This window comes from Rissa tridactyla, chromosome 19, assembly GCF_028500815.1.
Source record: "Rissa tridactyla isolate bRisTri1 chromosome 19, bRisTri1.patW.cur.20221130, whole genome shotgun sequence".
Taxonomy (NCBI): Eukaryota; Metazoa; Chordata; class Aves; order Charadriiformes; family Laridae; genus Rissa; species Rissa tridactyla.
Window position 1 is genome coordinate 1,351,488 of NC_071484.1, and position 12,772 is coordinate 1,364,259.

General features: G+C 52.7%; 1 pseudogene; it reads right to left on the reverse strand.

The window, feature by feature from the left end:
• Positions 1 to 579: 579 nt before the first annotated feature.
• On the reverse strand, positions 580 to 10,597 carry LOC128919483 (T cell receptor alpha variable 12-3-like; annotated as a pseudogene).
• Positions 10,598 to 12,772: the final 2,175 nt, after the last annotated feature.

Here is a 12,772-nt window from a genome sequence, read left to right on the forward strand (position 1 = left end):
GTCTCCCAGGGCGCAGTAATACGCGAGCGCGGCCCCGCGCCGGGGCCGGGCGAGCCGCAGGGCGCTGGAGCGGCGGTCTGCCGACACCCACAGCCGCCCCGGCGGGTCCCGCAGCTCTTTCGAATCTTCAAGTGTGCGCATGAGCAATGCAGGGCCTCGTCCTGGCAGCTGAGTGTACCAGTGTTTGAAGTCGTAAGAGTTTATATTGGGGTGCGAGCAATTTATGCTGATGCCAGTGCCCTCGGGGGTCTCTACCGTCTGCTGCTGCTGTACGTGGGCTCCTCCTGCAGCTGCTGCTGAGAAAGGAGAAGGAAAGGACAACAGCTGTTAAAGGTGGTCCAGCTGTGATGGCTCTTCTAGCAGAGGAATTGTCAGGAACAGTGGCAGGGACACAGGACAGGAAGAGATGGCAGTATGGGCCTATCAACACAAATGGAGAGTGACCCGGGTGTGGGTGTCTGAAGGCATGAGAGAAGGCAGGGAGGGAAGTTGAAATTTATGCATGCGGAGATTAGATAAAAGTCAGGTGGGTGGGTGGGTGGATGGATGGCAAGAGAGGACCAGGAGGGGAAGTGGGTGTTACAGCAAAGGATAGACGACAATCTTCAGGGCAATAAGAACTGCAGAATGCACAGGGGAAGGAGAGGGTGCATGCAAAAACAGACATGCAAAGGTGAATGCAAAGCAGGTCTACCGATCGAAACGGTGAGGACATCGGGAAAATAGCAAGAGGAGGCTCGGAGGCATAAAAGATGGCAGAGAGCCAGGAGCGGGAAAGAGAGGCTGAAGAAGGAGAGGGAAGAGTTGGCGCTGGGCTCCCCGGGGAACACGCCGGGCACAGCCCTGGACCCATCCACTACCGCCAGCCCCACGCACCCAGCAGCAGTGCGGCCAGCCCCGGCACCGCCGCATCCCGCCGCTCCGCCGCCCGCGCCTCGCTGCCCCCCGCCAGCCCCGGCTCTCTGCTCCGGCCGCTCCGCCTCCTCTCCACCGCCTCCTCTCCTCTCCGCCGCCGCCAGCTCCGCCCCGGAGCTCAGCTCTGTGCCGGCGCCGCTCGGGGGCTCACCTGGGCTCAGAGCGCTCAGGGGCTCTCCCCGGCACGGGGAGCACTTTGCCCAACTGGGAAATGGACTCTCCCTGTCCTCCAGTAAGAAGACGCCTGCACAGCGCCAGCTGCAGCCTGGCACAGCAGCGGGGCCTTGTACCAGCGCATGGACCAGCTTCCCAGAGCTCTCTATGAGCCCAGGGGCTGGAACCAGCAGCCACTCGTTTCCTGCAGCTGGGAGTGAGGAGGCTGAGGGCCTCCCTTCAGCTGCTGCTCTGCAGCCCCAGCACAATGCCTAGCAGTTGTGTTGGGGCAGAGGGAGTGTGAAGACAAATGTGCCCATGGGTGGGCAGGGGTCAGGGAGGGCAGGGTTGGTGGGGAATCCCAGTGTCAGAATGTAGGTGAGAAGAGATCTTCAGAGGTCATCTAGACCAACACCTGCATTGAACAGTTCCCATTATTGATTCCCATTATATCAGGCCACTCCAGGATGGAGATTGCAGAAACCCCCAGGGAAATCCATTCCTGTTCTCAATTCTTTTAGCCCATTACTGAATTTGAGCTCGACATGCTCCAGCTGCTGTCCATTGCCTCTACTCCTGTCATTGGGTGCTTCCAGAGTCTAGGCCACCTTCTCGGTTTCCTTGAAACAGGTACTTCATGGACCTGCTGGGAACAATTTGGCTTACAGAGATCAGTGTCCTGCCTCTTCCCTGTACTTGGGCATCATCCCCAAACTTGCAGGAAGTGCTGATCTTCCCACTACTGTACATGAAAACATTAGGAAGTGTTGGTGCTACTGCTGATCCCTGAGGGACCCCACAAGGTCGTGTCTGCCAGCTAGGCTTTGCACCACTGCTCACAACTCTTTCTGACCGACATTCCACTGTAACCTTACCATCCTCTTATTGAGCCCAATTACCTCCAGTTAGGTCATAAAAAGGACAGGAGAGGCTGTCAGAGGTCCTGCTATACTCTAGATACTCATCTCCACTGCCTTTTCTTGTCCACAGTGCCCATCACCTCCTGAGAATGCAATGAGCTTTGCCCTCAACTACACTAGAGTCTCAGCTCAGAAGCAGCTCCACAGAGAGGGAAGTCATCCCTGGCTGAGCTGTCCCAGCAGAGCAATGAGCAATGTCCCCTGGCAATGAGCTCACCAAAGTACATGAAAGGGAAGGGGGAAGCCTTGGCTGCACTGTCTCCTGGTTGGGCCTGAGTCCAGGAAGACAAACATTCAGGAGGGGAGATGGGCTCAGGAACTCCATACACCCTTGACACCCTGTGTCGGAAAGAGGGTCCCTTTTGGAAACCCCTGTGGGACAGCACTAGGCTTTGGTGGATGTGGCCTCAAATCTAATGTCTGTACCCTCCTGCGGCAGTTGCTGGGCACTCAGACTGAGATTCCAGTGTGGGACATGAAGGTCCTTGTAGGCTGTAAGACCAAAGCAGTTGTCAGCTCTTTGGCTTTCCCTGTGCAAGCCACAGGGTCTGTCCTTCCACTCACAGCACAGCGATGTCAGGCTTCAGGTTCCTTTCATTCAGGACCTGTTTGATCCAAGGTCTCAGCCCCTGCCTGACTTGGCATCAGGTCAATGTGCTGAACAAGCCCATTTGGCATTGACATGGACATGAGAGAGGGCCGTGTCCCACCCCAGACACCACCGACACTGGTGTTCATAATGGGCATGAACATCAAAGCTGTCATCAGTTCTTTGGCTTCTCCTATGAAATCCACAGAGTCTGTTCTTCCAATCACAGCGCAGTGATATCAGACTCTGTGTTCCTTTCATTCAGGACCTGTTTGGGAAAAGGTCTCAGCCCCTGCCGGGCACAGCACCACGCCTGTGAAGAGCACAAGTATGTTTGGCATTGGCTTGGGCATGAGAGAGGGCTATGTCCCATCCCAGACACATCAATAGTGCTTTGGAAGCAGATCCACTCAGGGATGGCCAGCACATGGTGGACAAGATCCCTCATCCTTTCTCCTTGCCCAGAAAGCAATCCCCGTCCTTTTGAACTCTCTAATACTGGGGAAAGGAACTGTGTCCTGGCCTGGAGAGGCAGGGAGCGGGGACTGCCAACCCTGCTGAGGAGCTCCCAATATTGCTAATATGAATTAAACTAAGGAGTCAAACAGGAGTGAAACTGTTCTTGTGGCCTGAAATTGGCAGAAGCTTTGGAGGGGCAGGAGAAGGAGGTGTCAGGAGGCAGGGGCTGCATTTCAGTGCCTCTTCCCTGGACACATCTCCAGCAGGCTGGTGCCATCACCACTCAGCTGCACTCAGGTGCCTTCTGAATCTGGGAATCTGCTGCTCTCTGGTGCTCATGGAGAGAGCAACAGAGAATGTCCCTGTCATGAGCAGCATATTGCTTCTTGAGGAGGGACACACAAGGACACACATGCACACACGGTCTCATGCAGGCCACCAGGAAATTATACGCTAATTTGTGATTCCACATTCATCCACGCTAACACAGCTGCTCGTAAAGCACAGATGAGAAGAACAGATGCAGGAACACACCCAGGTGTGGATCCTGCTGACAACACCTGGGGACAACTGTGGCAGGGTTAGAGCATTTGGGAAAGGACAAGGCCCCAGGCATTCCTATGTCTTTACTTGTGTACTCACAGACTGCACAGAGTGGGGACGAGTCAAAACAGGCCACAGTTTTTTCCTGAAGACAGTGTTAGGCAGGATAGGGTCAAAAACCTAACAGCACAACGCACACACCTGGGGAGGCAACAACAAGTGACCACTGGGGTGAGCTGAGGAGGGAAAGAAAGAGATGGAAGTGTCACTTCCTCATGTGCGGGAGCACTTGGGCTGCCAGCGGAGGACGGCTGGAGCTTCTTCCAGTGAACGACACCAAACAGCCCCACTGAAGTGACCCAGGCTGGTGTCACTTGCCTCCTCTGGACCCACACAGCACTTGAACTGAGTCTTCTGCCTTGCACTGCTGCGTTCCTGCCCTGGAAATCCTGGGGCCTTTCATCCCAGTGATCACAGGAAACTTTGACTGGGGAATGGGCATGGTACAACTCTGGAAATTAAAAGGCAGCAGTGAAGGAGACCAAAGCACAGCCCATATCATTAGCTGCAAATGGTTTGAATTCAAGATGAGCTTGTGCAAAAATTGTTACCTCTGCAAAGGATGCCTCTGGTGCTGCGGCAATGAAGGGCAGGTATAAAAGCCAGCCCAAGTCCCTGCTCTCTCCTCCATTTCTCTGGCCTCCTTCTCCTTGGGAACGAGGTGAGTCTGAAGCTCCTTCTCCTCCTCTTCCAAAGTGAGATCTCTCCTCGATGGACCTCTCAGCTGATATTGTCTCTCTCTGTCCTTGGGTTTGTGTCTTCTTGTCATGCTAGTGGAAAGCAGGGAGAAGGTCTTCTTAGAGACAAGCTGAGTGGTGGCTGACAGGGCTTTTGGTTTATGCTCTAGGAGACACCTTCCATGGGCCAGGCTACTCTTTGTAGGGTGATGAAGACTGTGTGTCTCCTGGCCAAGATTCCAGCTCCCCACTCAGTAGTGGCCTTGGCTCCTTTCTGATGGGGTAACAAGGCTGCTCCTCACCCACCCTTGTGCTCTCTTTCCTCCTTGATCCTCTCCCAGGTGCACCTCCAGGCCCTTGAGACATGTCCTGCTACAACCAGTGCCTGCCCTGCCGGCCCTGTGGCCCAACACCTCTGGCCAACAGCTGCAATGAGCCCTGTGTCAGGCAGTGCCAGAACTCCACCGTTGTCATCGAGCCCTCTCCCGTGGTGGTGACCCTGCCTGGCCCCATCCTCAGCTCCTTCCCACAGAACACCGTTGTGGGATCCTCCACCTCCGCTGCTGTTGGCAGCATCCTCAGCTGTGATGGAGTGCCCATCACCTCTGGGTGCTGTGACCTCTCTGGCATTTCCAGCCGCTACTATGGAAGAAGGTCCCTCCTCTGATAAAGATTATAGGAAAGCCCCAAGAAGAGACTCCCTGAGGAACTCAGAACATGGTGCTGGGCAGCGGATTGATCTTTTGAGTGTTGTTTTCAACACAGCGGAATGGCTTTGCCTTTCTCTCCCTTTTCCTTGTTTGCTTTGGATCCCTTTGTCCCCCTAATGCCAGCCTGCTAGGGACTGTCTGTCTCATCTCCTTCTGTGAGCCAGGAGGACAGACATGATGTGGGAACTTCTCCATAGCCAAGGACAGCAGACTCACAGCTGCCCTTGGGGCCCCACGCATTGGTGGCCTCCATGTGGAGTGACATTTTTTCCCTCTTTTGAATCATTAAAGTTCTGTTGCATTCAAGCCTGGCCTCCACGTGGTCCTTCCCTCTAGGGACACTGCCTGGCTTCCAAAGGAGAAGGGATGGAAGGGATTGAGAGCACAAGGAGACCCATCTCCATTCTCAGAGGAGTGGGAGGTTGGGACGGCTTGCAGGGGCTTCTCATTTGGGAACCATCCCTTGGAGCTGAGGAAGGCATCCCTGGCTGTTCTGCTGACAATGAGCATCAGGTGTTGCCCTGCTCTGCCTCTGCTCATGGATGCCCAGAAAGGCAGGAGGCCCTGAGGGGGCAGCAGCCCTATGAGCTTTTGAGGAAGGGTGTTCCTCTTGCAATGGCCGGAGCTGTGCTGGGGTGGTTGGGTAGTGGGTGTGGAGTTCCAGAAGATGATTGGCTCCGCAGAATAGCAGGAGTGGTAATGCAGGGAACAGGCTTTGGGGTGACCTCTTTCCTCCATCACCAAATCTCGGGCCATGGCCTGGAGGCATCAGCAGGGAAAAGTCACTCATTCTGCTGAATGAATTGAGGCTGGAAACTGGAGTTAAACCTGTGGGAACTGAGGGCAGTCAGCACAGAAATGGGGACAGTGAAACGGTGTATTTCTGAGGGAGATCAAATTGCTCTCATAAAGAGCATGCAGGGGAATGAGAAGATCACGTCCCTCTTGGTTTACTGCGCACCCAGGCACATGCACCAGTTCAGTCATCTGCCACCCCTCCTCCTGGACATGGCTTGTGCTGGCACTTCTGCCAACAAGGATGTCATCACATTCAGTATTGGTGAGGTGACCCTCTGCTGCTTCCACTTCATCCTCACTTCTCCACAGGTGCAGAGCAAGAATCATCCTGTGGCTCTGCTGTGCAGAAGGCAGGCACTGAGCTGACTCAACCCGTGCTTCCCATTTCACTGCTGTGGCCAGTTTCTATGGCACGTGTGTCTCCACGTACATGGGAGCCCCCTCCAAAGGGTCGCTAGGCAGAGCAGTGGCTCTTCTTTGCATCATTCTTACTCCCCTGCTCAACACCTTGGTTTCCACCCTAAGAAACAAGGTTGGGAAAGCTGCTCGTAGTTTTTCACATGCAATAAACAACTGGCAGAGTTGTAGCGTTTGACAGTTGAAATGATGAATGGAACTGTTTCCTTTGAAGAAAATGCTCTAAAACTCAACGGACCAAAATGGAGCAACGCTTCTGTGAATGGGATCTGCTCAGTGTTCCCAGCATCTCGAGGGATGTAAGGTTACCTATATTATCATCTCTTTCTTTCTAGTCCTGGCACTAATAAATGACATTTTTAAGGAATGCTTTGAAGAGGCAGAGTGCCTTTCTTACTGGGATCAGTTATTATAATTTCAGGTGCCCCAGCCTCAGTGTTTGCAGCCTGTGGGGAGTCTGGCTTGTCCCAGGTGTGCCACACTCTGCTGCCCTGTGAATACTCATCACTGAGGCACCATTCCCTTTACAGAGCTGGGACTGGTCCCACACCCCCACGGCACCCTTAGGGAGATCACTTATGACAGTTGGCACCTGTGCTTCTGCCAGTGTATATAAGGAATTGCCTTCTGTCTCATCTTTGCAGATTCCTTGTAGAACTGTTTATGGTGATAGGACTCTGGCCAATAGATTGATCATTTTAGTGGTCATTTGTTGGGTTTTTTTTTTCATTTTTTTTTTTTTTGTTTTTACTCTAAGCATAGGCAAGTGTTTAACTTGCCTCAAATGGTACAATAAAAATTCCCCAACAGCACACATATTTGTGCGTGTCCATGCCTGTGAGTGTGCATAGCTTCGTCTGCCTATGGGTGTGCATGTGTGTGCACTCATGAGGCTATGTCAAAGGTCTTGCTAAAGTCACGGCACACCCCAGGCAGTGCCCCTCCCCTTCCCACAGTGCCTGTCACCTCCTCATGGAAAGCAATGAGGTTGGTGAGGCATCATTTGTCCTCAGTAAAACCATGTCAGCTGCTCCAAATCCCCTTCTTGCCTTTCACGCATGTAGAGAAGGCTCCTGAGAGTATTGTCTCCATCTTCCTTCCAGGGACTGGGTAGATACTGTTCCAGTCAGCTCCTTGAATGCCCTTGGATGCATCCCAAGTGATCCCATGAACTTGTGTATGTCCAAATGGTAGTACGAGCTCCTTAATTCCTTATTCTTCTACTGTGGGTGCTGCTTCATTCCCATAGAGTCTGTGGGGAGGGTGAGGGATATGGTAGGCCTGAGGAGAAGCCATACCAGTAAAAGCTGAGGAGAAAGAGACATCGAGTACATGTCACTTGTCTCCAGATCCACTTCCTTACCAAGTAATGAGCCCAAATCTACTTAGCCATCCTGTTGCTGCCAATAGGCCCAGAAATACCTTTCTTGATTCCCTTCACATCTCTTGCAATTTTCCACTCCAGCTGTGCGTTTAAATCTGCTTTGCAGGGGACCATCCTTGTGCTCTGAGGAGGCTCTCTGTGAAGGTTAGCCAGCTCCTCTGGGACCTCCCTGCCTTGGGGAAGTTTCCCAGGCCATTGTGCCAAGCCGGTCGATTCCATACCACTTCAAGATGCGCTCTTCTGAAGTCCATTGCAGTAGTTGTCCTGTTTGTCTTGGTCAGTTCTCTGAGGATCTTAAACTCCACAGTCTCCTGGTCACTGCAGGCAAGGCTGATCTTGAACTTTCCATCATCCAACAGTTCTTCCTCATTTGTGAGTAGCAGATCACAGAGAGCCTCTTTCTTAGTCTGTTCATGGATTGCCTGCATCAAAAATGTGTCTTCCATACAGCCCACACATGTCCTGGTTTGCTTGTGCCCAGCCATTTTCCTCCTGCAGCAGACAATGAGGTGGTGAAAGTCATCCATGAGCACCTGAACCCATGGTGTGCGCACTGCCTGACGCGGACTGGGGTCATCTTCATTCCTCTTTCCTGCTCTTGCTTTCTCACTCTAGCCTACCCAATTGCACCTGAAATGTAAAACCTTACAGGCTCCTGCTGTGGGCCCAAGTCACTGTAGCCTGGCATTTCCTTCTCGGGGACTGGAGCCTGCAGCTCCCAAGGGGATGATGACAGTTACACGTCAGGGGCACCCAATGTTCCTGTTGTCAACAGCAATGCAGCCTTTCCCTGGACTGTGCTGTTGTACTAGGGTAGACCATGTGCTTGCCCAGGGGACAGGACCCTGGCTAGCAAAGGCATTTAGAGGTCACACGTGTGACTATGTGAAGCTTGGAGAGGGACTGTCTGTAAAGCAGAGGGCTGTGCTGAGTGTCCCCCTCAACCCAGCAGAGTGAGGGACAATGCCTGTCCCTGTGTGGGGAGCTTCTGCAGCAGCTACTGTTCATGGAGATGTTTCCCTTGAGGAGTCACCTCTATGCACAGGGACAAAAAGAAAGAAAATCCCTCTGGGGGAAGAGAGGAGTGCTCAGGCACTCATTTGTGACTGAGCAGATCCAGGACACTTGCTACCAAAAGTGCCAGTTCATCACAGCAGATGAGCAGGAGGAACTGACCAGCTCCCACTAGAATGTTTAACGCCCCAACGAGAACAGGGGAATGAAGACCCATGGATGCCCCATGCTGGGATCTGCCTAGGAGAAGAAAAGGCACAGCATCTCTTTACATCAACTGCCATGGCCAATGTTCAAGAGGGAAATAACAAAATGGAACCAGCTTTAAGGTGTCTCCATCTTGAGACAAGACAAACCCAGTGGGTGTCGGGGAGGATGGATGTGCCTGCGGTTATTAATAGCGGTGAAGATAAACAAATGGCTAATATATAAATGCAATGGTTCAAGTGTGTGCTGTTTAATCAGACAGAAGAACTTCCAATGCATTGGCAATAAGAAGACTGTGCCTTCATGTAGTGTGGTATGGGAATATTTAAGGCCATGGTTGCATAAATTGATGTGTGGAACGGACACCCGAGGGCACTTCCCCTGCGTGTACAGGGAAAGCAGCGCTGCAAGGGCAAACCTGACAGACCCTTCCCTCATCCTCAGCCTTGCACAGACACATCTCTTCCATCCCCTGGGCTCTTCCACAGCCAAGGAAGCTCGCTGCACCAGGGTGTCACGCACCGCACAGAGGTACAAGGCACTGTCAAAGAGCCCGACTTCCTCCAGCTGCAGGAGGCTGTATTTCTCCATGGTGTTCAGCACGGTGGTGAGACGGCCACTGGGCTTGCAGCCAGCAGTTGCCTGATAGCAGACCAGCTGGGGACCTTGGCCTTTCCTCTGCTGGTACCAGACCAAGCCATAATAGCTGGAAGTCTGGTAGGTTCATGTTATTTGAAAGTTGTCTCTCTGCTTCACTGTGACTTGTCCTTCTTGCTGGGTGACAGTGACCTGGCCCATGGTGCCTGGAAGAAAGCGAAGGTCAGCAGCTCAGCAGGGAAGGGCTCTGGGAAACAAATCAGGAGTGGAAGCAAGACCCAGGCAGAGAAGGCTGCCTCTCCCTTGTCCTGTAGGAAAATCCTGAGTTCTGGGGACATCCAGGTGGAGAGGAGTTTTGGGCAGCAGCTCGGAGCTCTGAGCCCAGTGTGGAGCTTGAGAAGAGCTGTGCAGTGTCCCTGCTCCTCCTCCCAAGTCCTGTTCCTCCTCCCTGCTCCTAGTGCCCAGAGAACCAGGGAACAGCCTGTTACTCCTAACCTTTGTGTGCTGGGACCAGCACAACTCCAGCATGTTGAGGCATCTATGGAGCTATGGCAAAAAGGTTCATCCTGTTTCACTATGCCTGTCATCTCCAAGAGTTCCTAGCTCCCTGATGACCGGCGATGCTGAGATGAATGGTAGAAAGAGAGATCCCTGGCTGTGTAAACAGCCAGGAGAAAACTGGAAGGCATGTCAGGCATGTGCCAGCCAGGAGGCATAATGGGACGCCCTGGTAATGCCAGTGGGATGAGAGCATAAATGTCCTCCAGGCAGTGTTGACAAGTTCTGCGAATTTGCATTGGAAAGGGAAAATGTGAGGGTGCTCTCATGCAAAAATGAGAGCTGAGATCTCCTGTGGCGACAGCACGCGGATCAGGAGAGAAAGTCAGAGAGAAAGGCATGAAGGTGAGAGAAAAGCAGGTATCTCTCTTCTTTCTTTTCATATCCAAAAGAAAGAGGATCTTGAGAGAACAGGTTGAAATCCAAAAATGTGAGTCAATATTTCCCAGCATTTTCCTCTAGTTAAGGAGTAGTTCTCTGCATGATCCTGATCAACCTGGCAAGCCTTGGGAGAAGAAGGATGCATTTATAGAAAGCCAGGACTTACCCAGCCGTTGCCCCAGGAAGGCCATGAGGATGAGAGATCTGAGTTGCATGTTGAGACCAACCCACCTGTTTGTGGAGTGAGAGAGAGTCAGAAAACCCCCTCCCAGACCCGAGATAACAGAACTGCTGGAAACAACGTTGTTGGGGGAGCAAAGGAAGAAGCGGGGAAGAGCAGTGATCTGTTCGTCCTGTGCTTCAAATGCTGCTTCAAATGCAGCCAGTGGCATTCTCAGCATTTCCCCATGAAGAGTTCCTGGGGAATCTGGGGGTCCCAGTGGTGGAAAGGGACTCACTCTGTTCCAGCGAGCTCACAGTGGAGTCCTCCCCCGTTAGGACAGGAACCATCCAGCAGCCCAGGGCTTCTGGCTGTGTCCAGTTCTGGTAGGACAACCCACAGTATGAGCAAGGAACCTGGCTCCAGAACTGCTGTGTAGATGCAACAAACCCAGAGATACCAAGGACAACATACTCCTACACTAGGGTAAATTGTAAGGGACCAGGAGGGAACAGAACTAGGCATGAGTGGGTCACCCCCGCTCCCAGGGAGCACATGGGACACCCATTGGAGTGCTGCACTGTGAGGGATGGGGATAGGGCAGCCCCGCACCCACAGCTGAAAGGGCATGTGAAGGGGTGGGGGTACTGCAGGTGGGGACCCCTACTCCCACCCCCTCCCCCTTGCCACAGGAACTCCAGAGTGATCCCATGCACCACTCATGGCAGAGAGAACCAACCGCTCATTGTCGTTAAGTTAACCTGAGCTGAGTAGGCCCAGACCTGTGCTGTGCTGAGCTGTATATATCACTTGGCAAACTTGGCAACGCTGCCACAAACACGTCCTTGTCTTGATCTAGGAGTGAAGCACTGTGCTTTCATATAAATGCCCTTTTGCTGAACAGTAGAAATTGGGAGCGGTTTATTTCTAAGGAAATGCCATGAAAACTCCAGAGATGACAATGCCTAAGATGAATCTCAGCATGGGCAGGATTTGCACTATGTGCTAAGTCCCAACTCGATCTCCACCTCAGGCTCCATAACTCAGGGTTTCCAGCATTTGAAGGGGCATAACATCACACATTCTATCCCCCTTTACCTTCTGGTACTATCTCCAGCTCATGGTATTTTAGTCAAGACTCTGGAGGCAGACACCCATTTCTAATGGGATCTATCTACAGCCATGCTGCGCCTTCATCATCAAAAAACTCCACAATTCCAAATTTTCAGTAGGAACTTCCCCTGTTCCAGATCATGTCCATTGCCTTTCGCTCTGTCACTGTGCTCAAGAAGTGTCTGGCTCCATCCGGCTTTTCACGCTCCAGTCATGTCTTAGGAACAGGTCTCTCTTAAGCTTCTCTTTTGAACGCTGAAGAAGGCCAGTTCTAGTCTAGGAGGCTGCAGGCTGTTTTCCTGCTTTTTGCTCCTCCTGGAGGTCACAACCAGCCCAACCAGCCCCAGCACGGGAGCAGTGTCCATGGTGACCTGCTCCTGCCATGCAGTGCCCAGCCGGAGACAGGGGCCTGCAACCACCTGAAGAAAGACCCATTTGTAGCCACTCATGTGGTCCCTGTTCCTCCGTAGTGTCTGAAAAGAGGTAGAACCAGGAACAGACAAGACACACCCAGGAACAGTATCTGTGTCTCTTTTGCCACAGGAGTATTCTCTCCCTTCTCCCTAGGTCATGGATGAAGCCCTTCAAGGGAAATGTCTCTGGGAACAGCACCTGCTGTAACCATCCCACCCAGAGTCAGACGAAACACCTCTCTCTGGCTGGAGGACATCCAGCACAGCCCTCTGCTTCACAGACATCTACTGCCCATCCCTTCAGGTATAACGGTCTGCCCCTTTGCCTGAAGACGACACCCTCCAGAAGGGTGAGAAGAGAGGATCATCTTATAAACTCAGGGATGTTTCCACCTTCAGGGGGATCAAACACCTTATGGGATTCCAATTCCAGCTCTGGAACCCTCAGCACAAGAAGGACATGGACCTGTGGGAGCGGATCCAGAGGAGGGACACAAAGATGATCCGATGGCTGGAGCACGTCTCCTATGAAGACAGGCTGAGAGATTTGGGGTTTTTCAGCCTGGAGAAGAGAAGGCTCCAGGGAGACCTTAGAGTGGCCTTCCAGTACCTGAAGGGGGCCTACAAGAAAGCTGGGGAGAGACTCTTTGCAAGGGCATGTAGCAATAGGACAAAGGGCAATGGTTTTAAGCTAGAGCAGGGTA